Source organism: Mauremys reevesii, linkage group 1, assembly GCF_016161935.1.
Source record: "Mauremys reevesii isolate NIE-2019 linkage group 1, ASM1616193v1, whole genome shotgun sequence".
Lineage (NCBI taxonomy): Eukaryota > Metazoa > Chordata > Testudines > Geoemydidae > Mauremys > Mauremys reevesii.
In genome coordinates, this window is record NC_052623.1 from 281273503 (window position 1) to 281293894 (window position 20392).

At 39.8% G+C, this 20392-nt stretch overlaps 1 long non-coding RNA gene across 1 annotated transcript; it reads right to left on the bottom strand.

Moving 5' to 3' along the window:
* Positions 1-961: 961 nt before the first annotated feature.
* On the bottom strand, positions 962-14882 carry LOC120378488. Its single transcript, XR_005587515.1, has 3 exons — positions 14734-14882; positions 1522-1612; positions 962-1095 (listed from the first exon to the last, which is right to left on the bottom strand). It is a non-coding gene; the product is annotated as an uncharacterized LOC120378488 (long non-coding RNA).
* Positions 14883-20392: the final 5510 nt, after the last annotated feature.

Consider the following 20392-nt stretch of genomic DNA (forward strand, 5'->3'; position numbering starts at 1 on the left):
CCATATTCTTGTCTGATTCTACTTACTGGATGGAATACTGATCCATTGAAGTACCTGGCAAAACTCACACAAAATAGCCATTTCATTTTCTCAGAAGTTAAGGATGTTTCTGTTTACTGCTACAGTTTACCAGACACTCTGAGACTTCTAATAAGCGTGTGCATGTTTTCTTTTTCTTCCCCACATCCTTAATTTAATGATATTCTTAAGGATTTATTTATTCTATTTGTACCTATCAGTTTGGAAACCTAGGAGTCAACTGTATTTGAACCTTGTTCTTATTGGGATTATCAGTGCTCTTTTTTGAGTCACCAGGGGACAGGGGGAGAAACATTGGCTCCACCTTTCCTTGAAGGCTTCCCTCCTAGTAGCATCACATCCACTAGGAACGCTTATGAAATTCAGCCTTTTAATACCAACTCACACTACCTTTCACAAGGATAAGGTTGTGTTGCAAACCCAGAGAGAAAGGTTATTAAGTTATGTCTGTTCAAACATATCTACCTAATGAATTAAATGCCAATTTTACTGGAGTCTCACTATCAGAACTTAGAGGTTGCTTTATCAGGAGTATTGCAGCCTTAATCTCGTGTTGCTCAAACATTTCCCTCTTTGAAAGTTATAAATCTTGGAGCTCAATTCACATTTTCAATAAACATGATTCCCTCCATCTTGCAGCCAGATTGAATCCCTAATTTAGAGAGCGATTCATTCAATCCTTTTTTTCTATGAGTACCCATCCTCACTCCTGCTATTGTACGTTAGTCTCTAACAGTGGGGAATCTGCTGTTTTGCAAAAAGATTTTGAGTTTGACATTTGGTTTCATTCCACGTTGGGACAAAAATTAGACTGTTTGAAATGTTTGCATGAAATATCAAAGAGAGACACCCTCCAACCCCCACCCTGTCCAATGTCACATAGCTAATAGCCTGGTGGTTAGGGGCACTCACCTCTTGGCTGTGGAAGACCTGAGCTCAAGTCCATGCTATGCCTGATTCAGACCATGTGAGGTCCATAACCACTGTGTTATTGGATATGGTGGGATGAGTTTTCAGCTCTTCTGTACTCATTTTACTGGATATTCCATCCTAGACCTAAGAAAACTTCAATGAATCAGCATTTTCTGATGAAAAAAATATTTAATCAAATAGTTCTCAACCAGCTCTTGAAGCGTTTTCATGGGGGGAATGAAAGATATGTACCAGTTCTCTGAATACATTATCTCTACACAATCACACTGATTCACCTTCATCTTAAAATTCCTTAATTAAGCTTTGTTGAGCTGGAGAAGCATGTTCTTGCATAAATTTGATTCTAGAAATGTTTGAATCTGTAGTTGGTACAAAGGCTCCCTATCTATCGTAATGACATTAATAGTTCTGTGACTCACAAGGCAAGGTGGCACAACTTTTACAGTGTCACTCTGAAGACACAATATATCCAAAGAACTCTGGTAAATTAAAAAACTTTTCTGTATCTCCGTTTTATAGCTGTCTAAATAAACATATGCAGTGACTTACCCAAGGCCATATGATGAGTCAGTGGGAGAATGACAGACGAGATTCTGGCTCCTTACTCCATGTTCAGTCTTCTACACCCAGTTGGCTGTGTCTAAATACAATTTGTAAAAGCCTTTTTAAAAAAACCCTAATTAAAAATTGTTCATACACAATGCCAGCAGGATCAGGATCCCAAGGTCCAAGTGAAGGACTGTCTCTGAATGACAAGGTTGGAAACTTGAGGAACAAGGAACCTCTGTTCTATAATCACTCAAACCAGATCTACAAATTAGAATATTCTTGGCCTCAAGGATCATCTTGGATCCAGACTGTGGTTGTATGTTCTAAAGGGAAATACCCTGGATTATTTTACTGGTTGTAGGGAATTACCATGACTCACTATTTGGTATTTCTGCATATTTGCACACAAAAAAATTGTACATTTTAGCCTGAATGAATGTCTGTAAATCCATACTGGAAGTGGATTATTCACAATTCATTATTTGCAATTTGTTATTCCCTGGTTTTAAAATGTCAATACTCCTATTACAGAGCACAAAACATACCTTGTGACTTAGGAGGCCAATCACACACACCACATATAATGAAGAAAGAAAAGTTTAAGCAAACCTTTTATAAACAATCCATCGGCTTAAACTTTCTGTCCAAACTATTTGGCAAATACCTACAAATTATGGAGTTGCTGGTCACAACTCCATAGTTAAGGCTGAGTTCCATTTTGCACTTAAAGCAGGGATTCATCCTGTATTTTGTATGAAAAAGTATATAGTCTCCAAAATAACAGTACTCTTTGGGAACAAAATTATTTTCTGAGAATTTACAAGGAAATCTATTAATTAGTAAATTACTTTAAAACTGGGTCATTGAAGAAATACAGCTTCTGTAAGGTTTTTCTTTGTTCTGAATTATCTTAACAATGGGATAGCACAGAGACTTCAAACTCTCCTTGTAGTTTAAATTAACTGAAATCTTTTGGATAAGCCATATTTGATGATATTGGGTTGTAATTAACCTCAATATTAACAATTGTTTGATCTAATTGTTATGATTGTATAGTCTACAGACAGGCTCAGGTAACCCTTAACAGAATGACTGCAACCCAACCAATCATCATCCTTCATGAATGAATCCTACATGAATCAATTCTATTGGTTGTAATGATTCATTGGCACAAGAGAGATTGGATATGTGTGTCAAGAATTCTCATTAGACAGGGAGAAGGTGGGTGAGGTCTTTTATTGGACCATCTTCTGCTGGTGAAAGAGACAAGCTTTTAAGCTACAGCGAAGTCTTCTTCGGGTAAGGGCCCACTGTGTGGGAGTACGTGATGATTTCTTGTTTCAGTTGGTCCCTTCTGGAGTATATGCGGTGCAGGGGATGGTTCATCAGTTTTTCTGAAGTCTTTCTGCAGAGACATTCAGCATATTTGGAGTTGTATGTAACAGTCAGAGGGTTACAGATGGTGCATCTTCTGGGAATGATGGTCTGTTTCTTGCATTGCTCAGGAAGTAGATGTTACTGTTAAATTATGCTTCCTTTTTCTTCATGCTGTGGAGTTTCCATTAAATTCAATATCTTCCATTGTTGTTTGCTGTATAGCTCTTGTTCTTCTTCTTCTATTTCTTCTATTTCTTCAGGTCTAGAGCTCTGTCGAGCTCAGAAGCCTGTCTCTTTCGCCAACAGAAATTGGTTCAATAAAAGATATTACCTCACTCACCTGGTATCTCTAACATCCTAAGACCGAGATGGCTACAACAACACTGTAAAGAAAAATTCTCATTAGCAAACTGTTTGGACCAATTGTCACTGCTGTTTCAATACTGCATGGCTCTATGTTAAATTTGGGCATCAGTTCTTGAAAGGCTTCTCATAGTACTGCTACCTTGGCTTCACTGTGCATTGAGGCAACACTGCTGAAGGAACTGAAGCAGGAGCATGGGGGAGCCTTTAGAGCACAGCGATGCTCTCTTCCCCATCTTCACATAGCCCACTCTGGGTAAGATATCCCTCTAAGGAAATAAGGCAATTGCAAATTACGGGTCAGATTCACCAGCAAACTTTGGCTTTTTTGCATTCCTTTTGCAATGCAAAGCAGCTGTAAACCTAGATTTAGTGGCTGGCACACTCTAGCTGCTTTGCATTGCTCCAGTGTGCCAGTGAATATGTCTTTAGAAATTATTTTTTTTACAAATAATTTAAGGTCTTCAAATTTTTAGAAATACTCTATAATCACATTTTCCTTGAATTTACTGTCTTATTTGGAGTTCTTATATGAAATTCTTAAAACTAAGGACATTTTCAGACAAAAAACTATGGTAAAATGGAGTTAAGGTTGAGAGTAGGGATCAGTAATTTAAGGATAATAAACGCTACAGGGATTTTGTAATTATCCCAAAATTAAGCAATTAAAACACAGGAAACTCAGAATTAAGGTTATGCTTAAAAGAAATCCAAACATATTAAGGAAAGAAACATGCAGTTAAGGCACTCAAATAACTTGAACTCTGAGCTGTAGTTATGCCACAATAAAAAAAATTGAAAATAAACTGATGTTTTTAAAAATCAGTGCAACCTAATCTGGGTCCACAACCATAATATATTAATCATAATTCTATATTTATTGCATGGTGTCACTACAGGACATGGTTAAGTTTGACTGGGTGCCTTGTACATGTCCATCTGCCTTGTGTTTGGGTGAGTGCTGGTATAGGACCTGAAAAGGAATTTTAGCGCTTGTCTCAATGGGGGGTAGTGTTCTCTACAGAGGCATGAGTTCTAAAGCACAATAATGTGTTGTGCACTAATTGGTCTGTGTACACCCTGCTGGTGCATATTAATGTAGTGCTGCTTGGAACAGAACTATGTTGAAGCGCACTAGGGGAACTTCAGTGTGCAACAGCAGGATCTACATGGACCAATTAATTCACAATGCCTTAGTACACTTTAGAAATTACACCTCCAGAGAGCACATTACGCTACCATGTAGACAAGCCCTTAGACTTTCAAGGTAATGTATATACATCTCTTATATGTATAACACATATACACATAACTTACTATTACACACAAAATATTATGTTAAAAGAATATTAAAGTTTAAAAGTCAAGCATTCAAAAGTTAGGAAATGCCGGAGTTGAGGTTGCCTGTGCAACCTTGATGTGGCCCTCTAGTACATATGGAATATGATACAATCTTTAATCACATGTACACATACTATGTTTTCCACTGGACCCCTGCCTCATTCAGCACACAGGATATGTCTATTTTGGCAATGAGTCAGGCAGAGGTGAATAGTAGAAGAATCCCTGCCTCATTTGTTGCAGAAGTTGGAAATATAGGATGGCAAAACATACCTAACACAAAGATCACCTTCCTGGTGAATTTCAAGTCTCTGCTCCAAAGTATGGGGGCACTAGAGCATTTCATAGATTCCAAGGCTAGAAGGGACTATTGTGATCATCTAGTCTGACCTCCTGTATAACACGCACTGTGGAACATCCCCAAAATAATTCCTAGAGCAGATCTTTTAGAAAAACCTCCAATCTTATTTTTAAAATTGTCACTGATGGAGAATCCACCACCCTTTAAAAATTGTTCCAATAGTTAATTATTCACTGTTAAAGATGCACACATAATTTCCAGTCTGAATTTGTATTAGTTCAACTTCCTGCTATTTGGATCATGTTATACTTTTAACTGCTAGATTGAAGAGCCAATTATTAAATATTTATTCTCCATGTAGATACTGACAAACTGTAATCAAGTCACCCCATAATCTTTTCTTTGTTAAGATAAACCAACTGAGCTCCTTGAGTCTCATGACAAGGCACATTTTCTAATCATAGAATATCAGGGTGGGAAGGGCCCTCAGGAGGTCATCTAGTCCAACCCCCTGCTCAAAGCAGGCCCAATCCCCAGACAGATTTTTGCCCCAGTTCCCTAAATGGCCCCCTCAAGGATTAAACTTTAGGTTTAGCAGGCCAATGCTCAAAACCACTGAGCTATCCCTCCCCACTAAATCCTTTGATTATCCTCATGGCTCTTCTCCGAACCCTCTCCAATTTATCAACATCTTTCTTGAACATGCCAGAACTGGACACAGAATTCCAGCAGCAGTTACACCAGTACCAAATACAGAGGTGAAATAACCTTTCTACTCCTACTTGATATTGTTCTGTTTATGTATCACATTAGCCCATTTGGCCACAGCTTCTCACTGGGAGCTCATATTCAGCTGATTATCTACCACAACACCCCAATTTTTTTCAAAGTCAGTGCTTCACATAATAGAATTCCCCATTCTCTAGGTATGGCCAACATTCTTTGTTCTTAGCTATATATTGATTAAAATGTATGTTGGATTAAAATGTATTGGATTAAAATGTATATTGTTTGCTTACACGTTCTTTACCAGGCAATCCAGATCATTCTGTATCAGTGAACTGTCCTCTTCATTGTTTACCACTGCCCCAAGTTTTGTGTCATCTGCAAGCTTGATCAGGTCATTAATAAAAATGTTAAATAGCATAGAGCTAGGAACTGATCCCTGCCAGACCCCACTAAAAACACATCCATTCAATGATAACTCCAGTTTACATGGACATTTTGAGACCTCGCAGTTAGCTGGCTTTAAATCCATTTAATGTGTGCCATGTTAATTTTATATTTTTTAATCAAAATATCATGTGTTACCAAGTCAAATGCCTTTATAGAAGTCTAAGTATATTTCATCAACATTATTAAATTTATCAACCAAACTTATAATTTTATCAAAAGATATCAAATTAGTGTGACAGGATCTATTTTCCATTTACCTATGTTGATTGGCATTAATTATATTACCCTCTTTAATTCTTTATTAATGTAGTCCTGTATTAGCTGCTCCATTATCTTGCCAGGGCTAGATTATAGAATCATAGAATCTCAGGGTTGGAAGGGACCTCAGGAGGTCATCTAGTCCAACCCCCTGCTCAAAGCAGGACCAAACCCAACTAAATCATCCCAGCCAGGGCTTTGTCAAGCCTGACCATAAAAACCTCTAAGGAAGGAGATTCCACCACCTCCCTAGGTAACCCATTCCAGTTCTTCACCACCCTACTAGTGAAAAAGTTTTTCCTAATGTCCAACCTAAACCTCCCCCTCTGCAACTTGAGACCATTACTCCTTGTTCTGTCATCTTCTACCACTGAGAACAGTCTAGATCCATCCTCTTTGGAACCCCCTTTCAGGTAGTTGAAAGCAGCTATCAAATCCCCCCTCATTCTTCTCTTCTGCAGGCTAAACAATCTCAGTTCCCTCAGCCTCTCCTCATAAGTCATGTGCTCCAGCCCCCTAATCATTTTTGTTGCCCTCCGCTGGACTCTCTCCAATTTATCCACATCCTTCTTGTAGTGTGGGGCCCAAAACTGGACACAGTACTCCAAATGAGGCCTCACCAGTGCTGAATAGAGGGGAATGATCACATCCCTCGATCTGCTGGAAATGCCCCTACTTATACAACCCAAAATGCCATTAGCCTTCTTGGCAACAAGGGCACACTGTTGACTCATATTCAGCTTTTTGTCCACCATAACCCCTAGGTCCTTTTCTGCAGAACTGCTGCCCAGCCATTCGGTCCCTAGTCTGTAGCAGTGCATGGGATTCTTCCATCCTAAGTGCAGGACTCTGCACTTGTCCTTGTTGAACCTCATCATATTTCTTTTGGCCCAATCCTCTAATTGATTAGATAGATGTCAGATTGATGCCTCTAATAGATGTCAGATTGATGGGCCTATAACTACCCAGGTCTTCCAATTAACCATTTTAAAGTATTGGCACAACATTAACTTTCTTTCAGGCTTCTGGAACTTCCCCAGTGTTCCAAGACTTTATTGAAAATCAGCATAAATGTTACATTGCGCTCTAGAGCCAACTCTTTTAAAATTCTTGGATACAAGTTATCTTGGCCTGCTGATTTCAAAATGTCTAATGTTAGTAGCTGCTATTTAACATCCTCTTGAGGTATTAGTGGAATGGAAAGAGTGTTATCACATCATAATGTTTGCATCATCTGTTTTTTTTTCCCCCAAGCATGGAACAGAAATATTTATTTAACACTTCTGCCTTTTCTGCATTATTATTGATAATTCTATTGCCGACTAGTAATGGACCAGTACCATTGCTGGGATTCTTTTTGTTCCAAATATATTTTAAAACCTCCTTATTATCCTTGTCCCTGCTGACATTTTAAAGAAAAAATCTCAAAGACTTATTAACGACAGCTAAATAATGTATTCTTCCATAGCCTCATTCCCAGGAACAGTTCAACTGGTTTGGCTGATGTTTTCCTAAATAGTGCAGCCTGAGGCAGACACCAGGCATGGAAAATTTCAGCCCAAATGGTTAAAGTTTGGCAAAGTTATGAGCAACTGAAAATGGGAAGTGCTACAATGGGGCTCCCTTAATAGGTAATGCTACCAACCCCACTTATAATTACAAAGGCATCTGAATTACCTGTATAATATTATACATGTGAATTAACTTGTGAGACTTTTTCCCCATAGATACGCCACCTGAATGAAAACATACCCTACTCTACAGAATGCAACCACACCCAGTAAGGAACAGACATATAGTTCTACCATGACTATACTGAAGTGTAAGTTTTTGTGCCTGTCTTCTAAACACAACATTATTGGAGCTCTATATGATATTAGATAGAAATGTTGGAAGCATGGGTGGGGGGAGGAGGCAGCAGCTACTATCCTAAGGTTCCTAAGACCCACAACACCCAATCACTTGAGTCCCAGGAGCCACGGGATGGCAACAACCACCTGTTTCTGAAAGCCGCCCCTTCTTCCCTTCCCTCATGTTCATGCACATCTATTTCCCCAAGTCAGCCAAACAGCCCCCACTCTTGTGAAGCTTTTAAAATGATGGTGGAGGGGCAATTTTGGAGGAATTGATGTTGCACAAGCAAATTTGTGCCACATTTTAGCAAAAAAATACATTATGGAGATATCTGCATGGTCACAACAGCGCCTATTTCACGGGTGCGGCCAACCCAGTGCTTACAGAGAGCCTGATGTATTAAATCTTGGCCACTGAAATTCTTATTTACAAATCAATTAGTTAAGTATTTATAGTCAGAGGAGACGCTGTGACTGCCAGCCAATATTTACAACACTGGATACATAACCATAATCATGTGGCATTTGTTTTAAGATTGGAGTGTAAACTTTAATTAGATAATGTTTGTAAAGCACTTTGGACATAAAAAGTGCTATATAAGCCTTAAGTAATTACGAAGATGCCCTAGTGACTAGGGCTGGCCAGAAAACAAAAATTCTGTTCCATGAAAAATGTGAAGGTTTCAAAAAATTGTTTTCATTCCAATGCAGAATGAAAATGAGACCTTTAGAAAATTTCCATGAAAAAAACAACACAAGAGCAGGAGTCTAGAATAGCCAACAGCCCCGTGGCTAGGGCACTCACAAGTGATGTGGGAGACCAAGGTTTAAGTCCCTGCTATGAGTCAGGAATTTGAATCTGGGTCTACCACATCTCAATTGAGTGCTCTAACCACCACGGTATGAGGTATTCTCTGGTCTCTGACTGGAAATTCCATCCCGGACCCAAACAAACTCTCTGATAAAAGTTTCCTTGAAACAGATACATTTTCATGAAAAGTTTCAGTTCCAACAAATCAGCATTAGATGACAAATGTTTTGTCAGAAAATTCCCAACCAGCACTAGTAGTGACTCAATAGGTACTTTGAGATCTGCACTAAAATAAATATTTAAGCCTGTTTTTCTCACTGTGACTAATATAGTGTCTTCCCCAGACTCACTGTGTTTACTCTGAGTGTACACAATGAATTCTCTGAGAATTTTCAATTCAATTTGTTCAGGGCTGGCTCTAACATTTTTGCCGCCCCAAGCAAAAAAAAAGAGCGCCTCCCTGCCGTAACACACCTTCCCCTGTGAGCGCCGTGCTGCCGAACGCCCCCGAGCACCGTGCCACCCGAAGACCTGCCCCCACAAGCGCAGTGCCGCCCAAAGCCCCCGTGCCCCCAGCACCGTGCCGCCTGAAGCCCCCGCCCCCCCAAGCGCCACACTGCCCAACCCCCGCCCCTCCAAGCGCCACGCTGCCCGAAGTCCTGCTCCCCCAAACAGCGCACTGCCCAAGCCCCTGCTCCCCCAATGCTGCACCGCCAAAACACGCCCCACTCCGAGCGCCGCCCGGCGGAAACAAAAACAAACAAAAAAAAACCCTCCAGCACTGCCCCGCCGAACAACAACAACAAAAAACGAGCGCCGCCCCGCCCCAAGGTGCTGCCCCAAGCATGTGCTTGGTCAGCTGGTGCCTGGAGCCGGCCCTGAATTTGTTTACATTTAATGAAAAGGTCAATACGCATGGAAGATAGTGGATCCCTTTGCTAACAAAATGCCAGTTCAGTGTAGATATATTGCTACAATGGTAAGTTACCCTAGGTGGCACTATTTGCAAAGAAACAGAGCTATTTAGAAGTATGTATTGGCATTCAAGCATTTGTTTTATAAGATCTTCCTATGGTTTGCTACTGTAAAAAAAATAACCCTTAGTCTTGGAAAACAAAATGTTAAATGTTCTTTTTCAAAATTCTAGCAGCACTGCTATCCCTATAGTCTTTTCTTTACAGGCGAGTTATACATTTACTCAAAATACTGAAATAAATTAAACTACTGCAGTATGTTCAGAATGACCCAAATTACAAGAGCAAAAGGTATATCAGCACATCAGTCATCTCACCTAATCATTTTGCTGTTGCTTTATAGGACTGCAAGGTGTTGTAGTGCTTCTAGTTTTGGATGGCACTCCGGTCTGCATTCCCTTGCCATGGAATTCATTAATATACAGAGAAAACTAGCACAAGGCCTGTGCACCAAATGACACAAGAGCGAAGGAATCAGTTATTTGGTACCTTTATCATTTCCTTTTGATTCATCTAAGAAATGGTGTTTGGCCACTTAGCCTCTTGAATGCAAAAAAAGGATAATGAAGTGCATTAGTGATTGGTGGAAGGAGGCAAAACAATTTAGAGACTTGAACAAAGGGACAAGAATCAGACACAATATGGGTTCTCATGCTGCTTTCTAACATTGACTTTCTGTATAGTGTAGACAAGTCACTAGTCTGTGCCTCGGTTTCCCCATATGCAAACATCAGATCATAGTATTATCTACCACACAGAGATGTCTACCGGTTTAATGTTTGTGAAATGTTTAGAGCTCCTTGGATGTGCAGTGAAAGAGAAGTGCAAGTTTTTATGTCTATATATCTCAGGGCTATCCCAGCTCTTCCTCTAGCATTGAATTGTTTTGAGAACTTCAGGAAATACCACACAATTATCTCAGAGCTTTTGTGTGCAAGTGATAGGAGCATAGGCCATCCTTTTAGCCACGTCCAGAAACTGAAATACTAAAGTAGTGTAGTTTGCCAGAAGTACATTCTATAAATACAATATTTTCAAAAGTCAATTTTGTTTTTTGAAATGAGGTGGGGTCAGCTGAAAAGAGAAAACAAAATGCTAGAGAAAAAAGGAAAAGTTGAAAAAGATGAAAGGCAGTAGAAGAGCTGGTCTCATCCTAAAGCGGACTGGGGGTAGGCGTGGGAGGAGAGAATTCTTCTTTTAAAGCTTTTCCCCAAAGTCAGCAAAGCTTGGCTTGTTGCTAGTCTTATTTATTTAGTAAAGGATTAAACATTACTTATTATTAGAGCTGTCTGGAAAATAGAAATTCCTTCCTGTGATGTTATGCCCCATATTCTTTATAGAAATATGCTTATGATATGAATATGGCATAACTAAGATGTATTTGATTCAAGATGGGTCATATGAGGAATCATTGGAAATGTTTTGATTTACTGAATGTGATTATCCAATTTGTATGCATGTATCATTTCTGTATCTGGAGTTAGGAATATTGACTATGTAACAATCATAACTGTGGTTATACCTGAGGAATGCCCACCAGACAGTAAGCAATCAGCCTGGTTGGCCATTAGGAAAGGCAATGGGTCTTTGAAGATGCTGATCTTCCATCTTCCTGGAGTTCCTTCCTGTGGACTTTACAAAGAAACCTTGGCTCATGGTTGCTTGAACACTGCAAGATTATGTGATGTCACCTGGTACGAAATATTAGTTTGGACACTTGTAAATCCTATTTAAGGCGGGAGAGTGAGTTAATCCAGGTTGCTGGTTCTTCACTGATTCCCCACCCATGATGACTACTGTAAACCCCTAAGACTGATCTGGGGAGAAAGGACTGGGACCCAGGCTGAGACAGGGGTCTAGCCTGTGAAGAGAAATATCTGGAACTCTAAGCTGCAGAAACTCTGCAACCTGCCTAAAACAACATTTAGAGTGAGAAATTACTATTTGTAACCCGTTTCTTTAGTGAATTAAGCTTAGGTTGCATGTTTGTTTTATTTTGCTCATAATCTGCTTTGTTCTGTTTGCTGTCCCTTATAAACACTTAAAATTCATCCTTTGTAGTTAATAAACTTGTTGTGTTTCTAAAACTCAGTTTGTGCAATTGATAATGGGGTGGGGGCAGGGGCAAATCGCTGTGCATATCTTCCTCCACATTAAGGGAAGGGGCGATTTTTATAAGCTTACGCTATATAGATGTCTATACAGATCAAGACAATATAATTTTGGGTTTACTTTCCAGAGGGTGTGTGCACAGGAGTGCTGGACAATCCTCTAGCTGAGTCCTCCCACATAGAGCTGATCACAGACTCTGTGTGAATCTATAGCTGGGTGTGTCTCTACCTGTGTGTGTGCTGGAAGGGGTCTGGAGAGCCTGTCACAGCAGCACAGAGTGATGAAAATCCAGACCGGTGGGACAGGCGGGCTCAGTGGGACCCCAGCACACCTGGTGGCACCCCAAAAGGGGAGGGGACAACCCATCACAGTGGCGCAGCTAGCAGGGTAATGTGCACAGCTTATTGCTCTGAAACATCGGTGGTGATTTTAAGTAAGTTTTATGTGTGTTGGCTAGAGAACAGATAAAATGGTTACTGGTTTGTTATTTTATGTTTGCTTATTTCAGGTAAGGGAAGTAGAGGCAAAAAATCAGCAAGATAAGTGAAAACAGTGAAATGGTTGTGATTGCAGATTGCAGGCAGCAGAAAATGAAAAAGAACACAAATGATGTATGGAATTACTGGAAGCAGAAAATACCAGACAAGAGGAGAGGAAACACACCAAAGGGCCCTGGAACACAAACAGCTAGAGACTGGCAAAGAAATGGAGGCAGAAGCAGACAGGCAAAAATCCTTGTGCCTTTGGCTAAAGTGCACCCAGAAACTGAGAAATTGCAAGCTGAGTTAACAGTTGCCAGTGTCCCCCATAACCCAACACAAATATTGAGAGCCTGTCACTGCAGCACAGAGTAAGGGGAAGCCAGGCTGGTGGGAGAGGGGAGACTGAGTGGGACCCCAGCACATCCAGTCCAACCCATCACACTTCCCATGAAAAAAAATTGGATTTTTGGGGAAAAAAATTGCATCCTAAATCAGGACTAAAAGTTTTAGACTTTAAATTTTTTAAAGGAAGGGGTTTCCAGAAAAATCCTGTTTTGAGAGAATTTTGTTTTGGCTTCCCAGCTGCCCACTAAGAACAGTCCTGTCCCATTTCACTTTCTGCCTGCAGGAAGAAAATGAAATGGCCCCAGCAGCCTGTTTGGAAGGAAGTGAAAGTGACAAGACCCTTCCAGAGTCAAGCTAGGAAGCCATCATTTTGATTTTCCCAATGGAAAATCAATGTTTTTTGACAAAACAGAAATCTGCCCAACCATGATTTCAATTTTGTGAAAGGGTAATTTTCCATTTAAAAATCATTCTGATGGAAAAATTCTTGACCAGCTCTACTTATGACAATGTTAAGGGTATTTTCACACAATCATGCTAATTAGTGTTGCAGTTGAACAATTTAAATAGAAGCATCTATGTTCCTATTGTCTACTGGCAGGAAAAGTTCCCTGCATGCATACAGAATGCTACAGTGAATAGTGCTGGTTACAATTTTTCTAACACATTTTTCTATCATTTCATCAATATTGACACTTTCCTCAGAAACACATTGATTTTTGGCAAAATATCACGTTACGGAAAAGAATCAAAATTATAATGAGAAAGTGGAATGCTTTGATTTTGTTTCAAAATGACACTTTATATCATATTTAAGCCCCTTCACTTTTAGTTTAAACTGATTTTTACTGAAAAAATCCTATGTTTTACAGGATTATTCTTTTTTTCCAATTTTTACCCTACTTTGTATCATTCAAATATATAAAAATAACTTGTTTTATTAGGAAAATAGAATACATTACATGAGATTATATTAGAATAACACATTAGTCTGTGTGTATATGGAAAGCTTCATGTTGAAGTAAGGCTATATATTAGTCTAGAAGATACACACAATAAACAGGCATGCACACAGGCTCTGAAGTGCATGCGCATCTGAACATACTGATGCATCTCACGCCAACCGTATACACATTTCAAGCTCTTAGCAGATAACGCTTTAAAGATCTGACACACTAAAATGGGAAGAAAGTTAAAATCTGTATCAGAATATGTTTCAAAACACAAGGAATTTTAAAGATAAAGATGAAAACAGGAGAAAAGGATGTAGATAGTGTATGCGCTGCAAACGGTGTGGCATCGTAGTTGACACTCGGGCCGACCAGATTAAAGAACATTTGGAGAGCAAACGACACTTAAGACTAAAACAAGAAGGCGAAAATAGTAACAAGCAAACACTGGAATCAGCATTTATCCAGGCACAGCAGAAAGAGTGAGATCAACACGATGTAGTAGATGAATTTGTACATGCCCCCTACTTTTCATGGCAGATGCTAGGCCTTGCTGATGGTCCTTTGTGGGACTTTGTATGAAATTTCTGTTCAGCTGCAAAATCCTTGTAAAATTCAATCAATCTGACCAAGAGATATTTGTAGGAGAATGATTTTGCTCTGACCAACAAAATTAAAGAGAGGTTGTCTGGAAATATAGTTAGTTCTTTGATTTTTGATAAATTTCCAGATGTTCTCAATTGCCCCGCCCTGGCAATTTTGAGGAGAAGCCCGCACTCATTTTTGGCAGATTTGGAGTTTGTAAAATCAGCAAACAGCCAAACAGTTGCAGCTTCTGCCAGTAAAACTTTAAATGAATATGCACTTACCTAGAAAGATGTGGCAACAGTCATTCTGACTCGGCTTCTTCCAGCATGAATTTCACACAAGATGTAAAGCTGAATGAAAAATGTGAATTGCTTCATTTGTCTTGCCCAGCTCACCTGCTGCACATTGATGTCAAGGATTCAAGGAAAACAAAAAACTTCTTCTACGATGTTTCCAAAGAAATGGAGTTCCAGTTCCAGTTGTACCAACAAGATGGTTTAGCCTTCATTTGACTTCAAGGAGTGGTCAGAAGGCATGGTGTGTCTTAATGCGAATCTTAGATCACAAAGAGTTCAACAGTGGAAAAAGCCCAAAAGCTGAAATCTCAAGTGGATATGCAAGAAATTAGGCAACGCTTTCATACAATACTCACATTCCTGACTGAAACACTTCAACCACTACATGAAGGACAGAAGAAATTGGAATCCAATTCTTTAACAGACAGCACATTTTCTAATACAAAGGTTTATGGCATTATGGTGAACAATATCTCTGCAGAACGTTCGCACAAAAGTACATCTGCGGATATTCCTGAAAAAAATAAATCTTTTTTATGTTTATGTTGCCAGGCACTGAGCAGGACAACCTTGCAAAAGCTTTTAAAAGTTTTTACAAAGAGCTGTCAAAGAAGTGGGAAGCTATTGTCACTCACAATATGTCCCCTGAAGCTTTTCACAGCAAATCATCATTCTGGAGAGTCATTGTGCTATTTAACCCCCATTGTAAAAGTGTGGTCTCAGCTGATAAATATAAAGGGTATGCTCATGTAATTTCCCCCTTTGTGGCTTCTAACAAGGAAAGTGCAAAACTGGAAAGTGAATTCCACACCTACATGGCAATGCTTTCCCTGGACAACCACTCCATCACTCCTCTTGAATTTGCAGAAATTCACTGCACCGACTTTCCAACTTTGAGCTGCGCTGTCTCTCGTAACCTCAGTGTCCCACCTAGCTCAGCTGATGTGGCGAGAGTATTTTTGAAATCTGGCTACATCCAAGACTATAGGAGAACAGGCCTTGGAAAAAAACTCCTTTAAAAGATTGTTGCAAACCTATGCTACGCAGGACTTTTGGAAATTACACTGAAGGACTTCACATAAGACAGTGAGTGTTTATAAATATTTTAAAGTATTGGGCCCAATTATTGACTATAAATAATTAAAGGCTACTAGTTCAAAGTCTACAACAGTAACTGTTCTCTGTAGCCCAGTGGGCTATCTTTCCTTTATTATATTCACTGATTTGCTTTATATTCTGCTTTGCATTATATTCAGCATTAATGCAAGAAACCTACAGGACTGTATCCTGTAAGACATTAGCTTCAGCAAGTTAGCATTAAGGCTTGAGACCTATGAACTTTGAACAGATAAGCTTTGCGCGGATAAATGTCCCAACGGAAACCCCCAAGTATTTGGGGATTTGAAAATAGAGTTTAAGAGGAAGTTCTGACAACAGAAAGATGATTTAACCACAGAAATGTCCTGGCAATGAACTAACGTACATAATAGGTACATCAGATACATCTGAGGCTAGCCTGCTTGCTTGCCTATATATCTTTTCTTATATGTGTCTTATTTTCTTTGATTATTTTTAAACTTAACAGGTACACCACAACTTGGAACTTGGAAAGAACTGAAATAACCAGTTAGGGCAGAAATAACAAATGTGATTCTAATTACAAAAGGGACATGGTAACGAATGGACATATATGATGATAAGTTGAGATAATTGATATACTAACCTATAGGAAAAAGACACTCCAACATTAGTAAGGTGAGGAAATACAAATAAGTAAAAGGGAAAAATCCCCTACTGAATATGCATTGAACATAACGCCGTCAGCATAACGTTACAAAAAGTGGCATCCCAGCCTAGGGGCAGTAGGAGAGAGAGATGTAGCAAGATAATGGCTAACACTTCAGGTTGTTCTACAGGAGATGGCTACAGCTCTAGCAATAAACTTTTTCCTCTGTAACCTCAGTATTACAGACGCAGCACCTCACAGGCCTCTGTGTCCATCTCTCTGCTCTGTACACATTCTCTAGGACCTCTTTTGCATTTCCTCACAGAAGATACTGTGACAGGCTGGATCACAGAGACCCCCTTGAGAACTGCCAACTGATGTGCTGAGACTACCTCTGAGCCCGTTTCCCCTGCCAGCTTGGGACTTCAGTGCCCTGCCCGATTTGAGCCAGACACACTAGCCTGCTACAAACACAGACCGAGGTCTGAACTACATCCCACAAACTGCAGGATTAACTGAAAACAGCTTAACAAGTGCTCCTGTCTCCAACACCCAGGTACCCAGCTCCCAATGGGGTCCAAACCCCAAATAAATCCATTTTACCCTGTATAAAACTTATATTGGGCAAACTCATAAATTGTTCACCCTCTACAACACTGATAGAGAGAGATGCACAGCTGTTTGCCTCCTCCCCCCTTTCTCCCCACCCTGGTATTAATACATACTCTGGGTTAATTAAGAAGTAAAAAGTTATTTTATTAAATGTTAAGAGTAGGATTTAAGTGGTTCCAAGTAATAACAGACAGAACAATGTGAATTACCAAGCAAAATAAAATAAAACACTCTAGTCTAAACCTAATACAGTAAAATCTCACCCTCAGAGATGTTCCAATAAGCCTCTTTTATAGACTAGCCTCCTTCTAGTCTGGGTCCAGCAATCACTCGCACCCCTGTTGTTACTGTCCTTTGTTCCAGTTTCTTTCAGACATCCTTTGGGGTGGAGAGGCCATCTCTTGAGCCAGCTGAAGACAAAATGGAGGGGTTTCCCAGGGGCTTAAATAGTCATGATTATGTCCCCTGCTCTCATGAGAGGGTTTCTTGGGGTTAACTGTTTTGGCCTCTGCTCTGGAGCTGATGCTCATAGGGATGCCACTTGCAATATGGGACAGGAAATACAATTCTTAAACCCCAGGACTCTTGCATAGTCCTTATCCACAGGCAGAAGCTCCCTGAGGCAGGGAGAACTAATGAACTATACTAGCTATGACATACTGGGGTGCAATTGAGACCAGTGAGAAGTTGTGTCACCACCTGCCCTGCAACCTTCCTTGGGTGCCTCACCAAGCTTTGTTGCTGTGGCTTCCACCAAGGCCACTCACAAACAGCCCTCCAGAATGAAGGTCACACTCTAAGTGTCTGTATATAGCCATTGTCCAGCAGCATGTCAGCAGCACACCACCCATACTCTGCCTTCCAGCAGCACTGGTTACTACTTGCATGGTGACCCCCAACACACTCTCAGTCCTGAATTTCCCCAAAACTATGTGTTTTACACTGTCCAGCCCTCTCCTGGACAGGCCTGATATTTTAGGTTCGTTGCCCCTGTATGGGGACAATATCCAACAGTTTGCACTTTAAACTGAATTATATGGGTAATTCCATTTAAACACAACTCTGGATTAGTTTTTATTAAAGATTAAAACAACTATATTTAACAACAAAGAGAGAGATTTGAAGTGAATTCAAATATAAGGCATTAAAGTTAGAAACGGTTACAAGAAAAATAAAGATAAAACACTTTCTAGTATCTAAAACTTAACAAAGTAGACTTGGTTCAAGGTGAAATTCTTACTACATGTTCCCAGTGACAAGGCTGACCAAATTCTCAGTGCAGGAACCCCTCCCAAAGTCCAAAGGCTGGTTACTTTGTCTTCTCAGATGAAAGAGAGAGAGAGAGAAAGAAAAACTAGGGTGTTTTGCCCCTCCCTCTTCTAGTCCAGTCACCCTTTGAAATGCATTTTCTGAAGGGTTTCGCTAGATATAGTTCCTTTCAGCTGTGAGGATGGAGACATGGGGTCTTGTGATGAAAGAGGTTCTAGGTTGTTGTTTGCTAAATGCATATCGATCTGTTCCTGCCCCCCTTCATTACCAAAGAATGGCCACTTGACCAGTGATTGCCAATCGACTTTGATGGCACCTAGGGATAGAGGCATCAGCTTATTCTTCATCTTTGAGAAAAAGATTTATGCCTCTCCAGACTAGTCTGGTAAACACATTTCAGTCATATCTTCAGCTTATGTTCATAACTTTACATATAATGTTGCTCCATGCATTTAATCTTGACATTACTGACCAGAGAGTGATTAGTTTACAAATGGCATATTTTGTACAACAATTATACAATAATGTGTAGGTTGTGAATACAGGGTTGCATTTGGTCACAAGCTATAAAAACACTAAGGGCAGGTCTACATTAGAAGTGCTACATCGGCACAGCTGCACTGATGCAGCTGAGCTGCTGTAGTGTATCTGGTGAACATGCTCTATGCCAACACAAGAGTGCTCTCCTGTTGGCATAATTACTCCACTTCCATGAGAGGTGGAAACTATATGCATGGAAGAGTGTCTCTGGCCAACGTAGCACCAGTGTGGACAGCACTTAGGTTGCTGTAACTTGAGTTGCTAAGGGGGTGGCTTTTTCACACCCCTGAGTAACGTAAGTTAGATTGACTTAAGCAGTAGTGTAGACCTGCCCTAATTCTAAACTTACCAAAAACTATTTACAATATATACTTACAGCTATTCAAAGGAGAGGAAGATCATAACAAACATGAAATTCTGACTCAGGCCAATGGACACTTCTTGCAACAAATCTCCAGTGTCACATGCATGGCATGTATGTGTACCCATGTGAAGAATAAACATAGGGGCCAGCACTTGAAGAACTATTCACTATTTGAAACACTGTGCACCTAAGATTCATTCATGAAGTTACTCAAATAAAGTGTATGTTAGGGGAAAGTTCTGTTTAGTTGATAACGTCACTAAACATGGAATTCAATTTTTTTAAAAAAGTCATCAAATGATGGCAAAGGAATAGATTTTTTTTTCTTAATACAAGAATTAACATTGCATGAAACTTAAGGGAGAAAAAGTGATAACAAACCATGAGGCCACAAGATGATAAAATGATAGAAAAAAAGTTATGTGCAGAGAATAAATTACCTAATTTATCAACAAACAGAAGGCACAATTTAAGAAAGCTATGTGACTGCATGGCCTACTAATGATGCACATGTTCCAACCAGTCAGCAGTTCCTTTGAAAGTCTGGAACACCATTGTTTGCTCTTTAGTGACAGATTAAGTACAGATGGCAATTCAACAGTCTTGTCTGTGCACGTTAGCCTAGAGAACGTGACCTGCATCTGTATTAAGTGGCAGACTAACGTATTTGGTTAGGACAGCAGCAGGCATTGCTGAGTAATACTTGAATTCATATGACAATTGACTTCTTTTCTTGCATCTGTGGTTGTTCTGACACTGAAGAACAGGTGTCTGTGTGTTTGTTCTAGGATGAAAGATGGCTTTCTGGAACACTTTTGAATTTTATATTTTGACAGCTTTTGTGAAGAACACTAAAACAATCTCTATGCTTCAGAGAATGGTTAGTAGAGAGCCACGTGAATTAATTTTTTTACTTTATCCAGAGAATAGGCCATGATTCAAATTTGTGTTTTAAAAAATCAGAAAGTTTGACACAAATCGAGATCTACATGCTATAAATCTGTAGAGGGTTTAATGTATTTATTCCCCTTATGGAAATGTTGTGAAGGAAATAGCCTGCCACTTCCCCATCCTGTTTAAATTAAGGTCCTGTTAGCTCAGGTGCTTCAGCTGATCACTAGTCACAGTTCTGA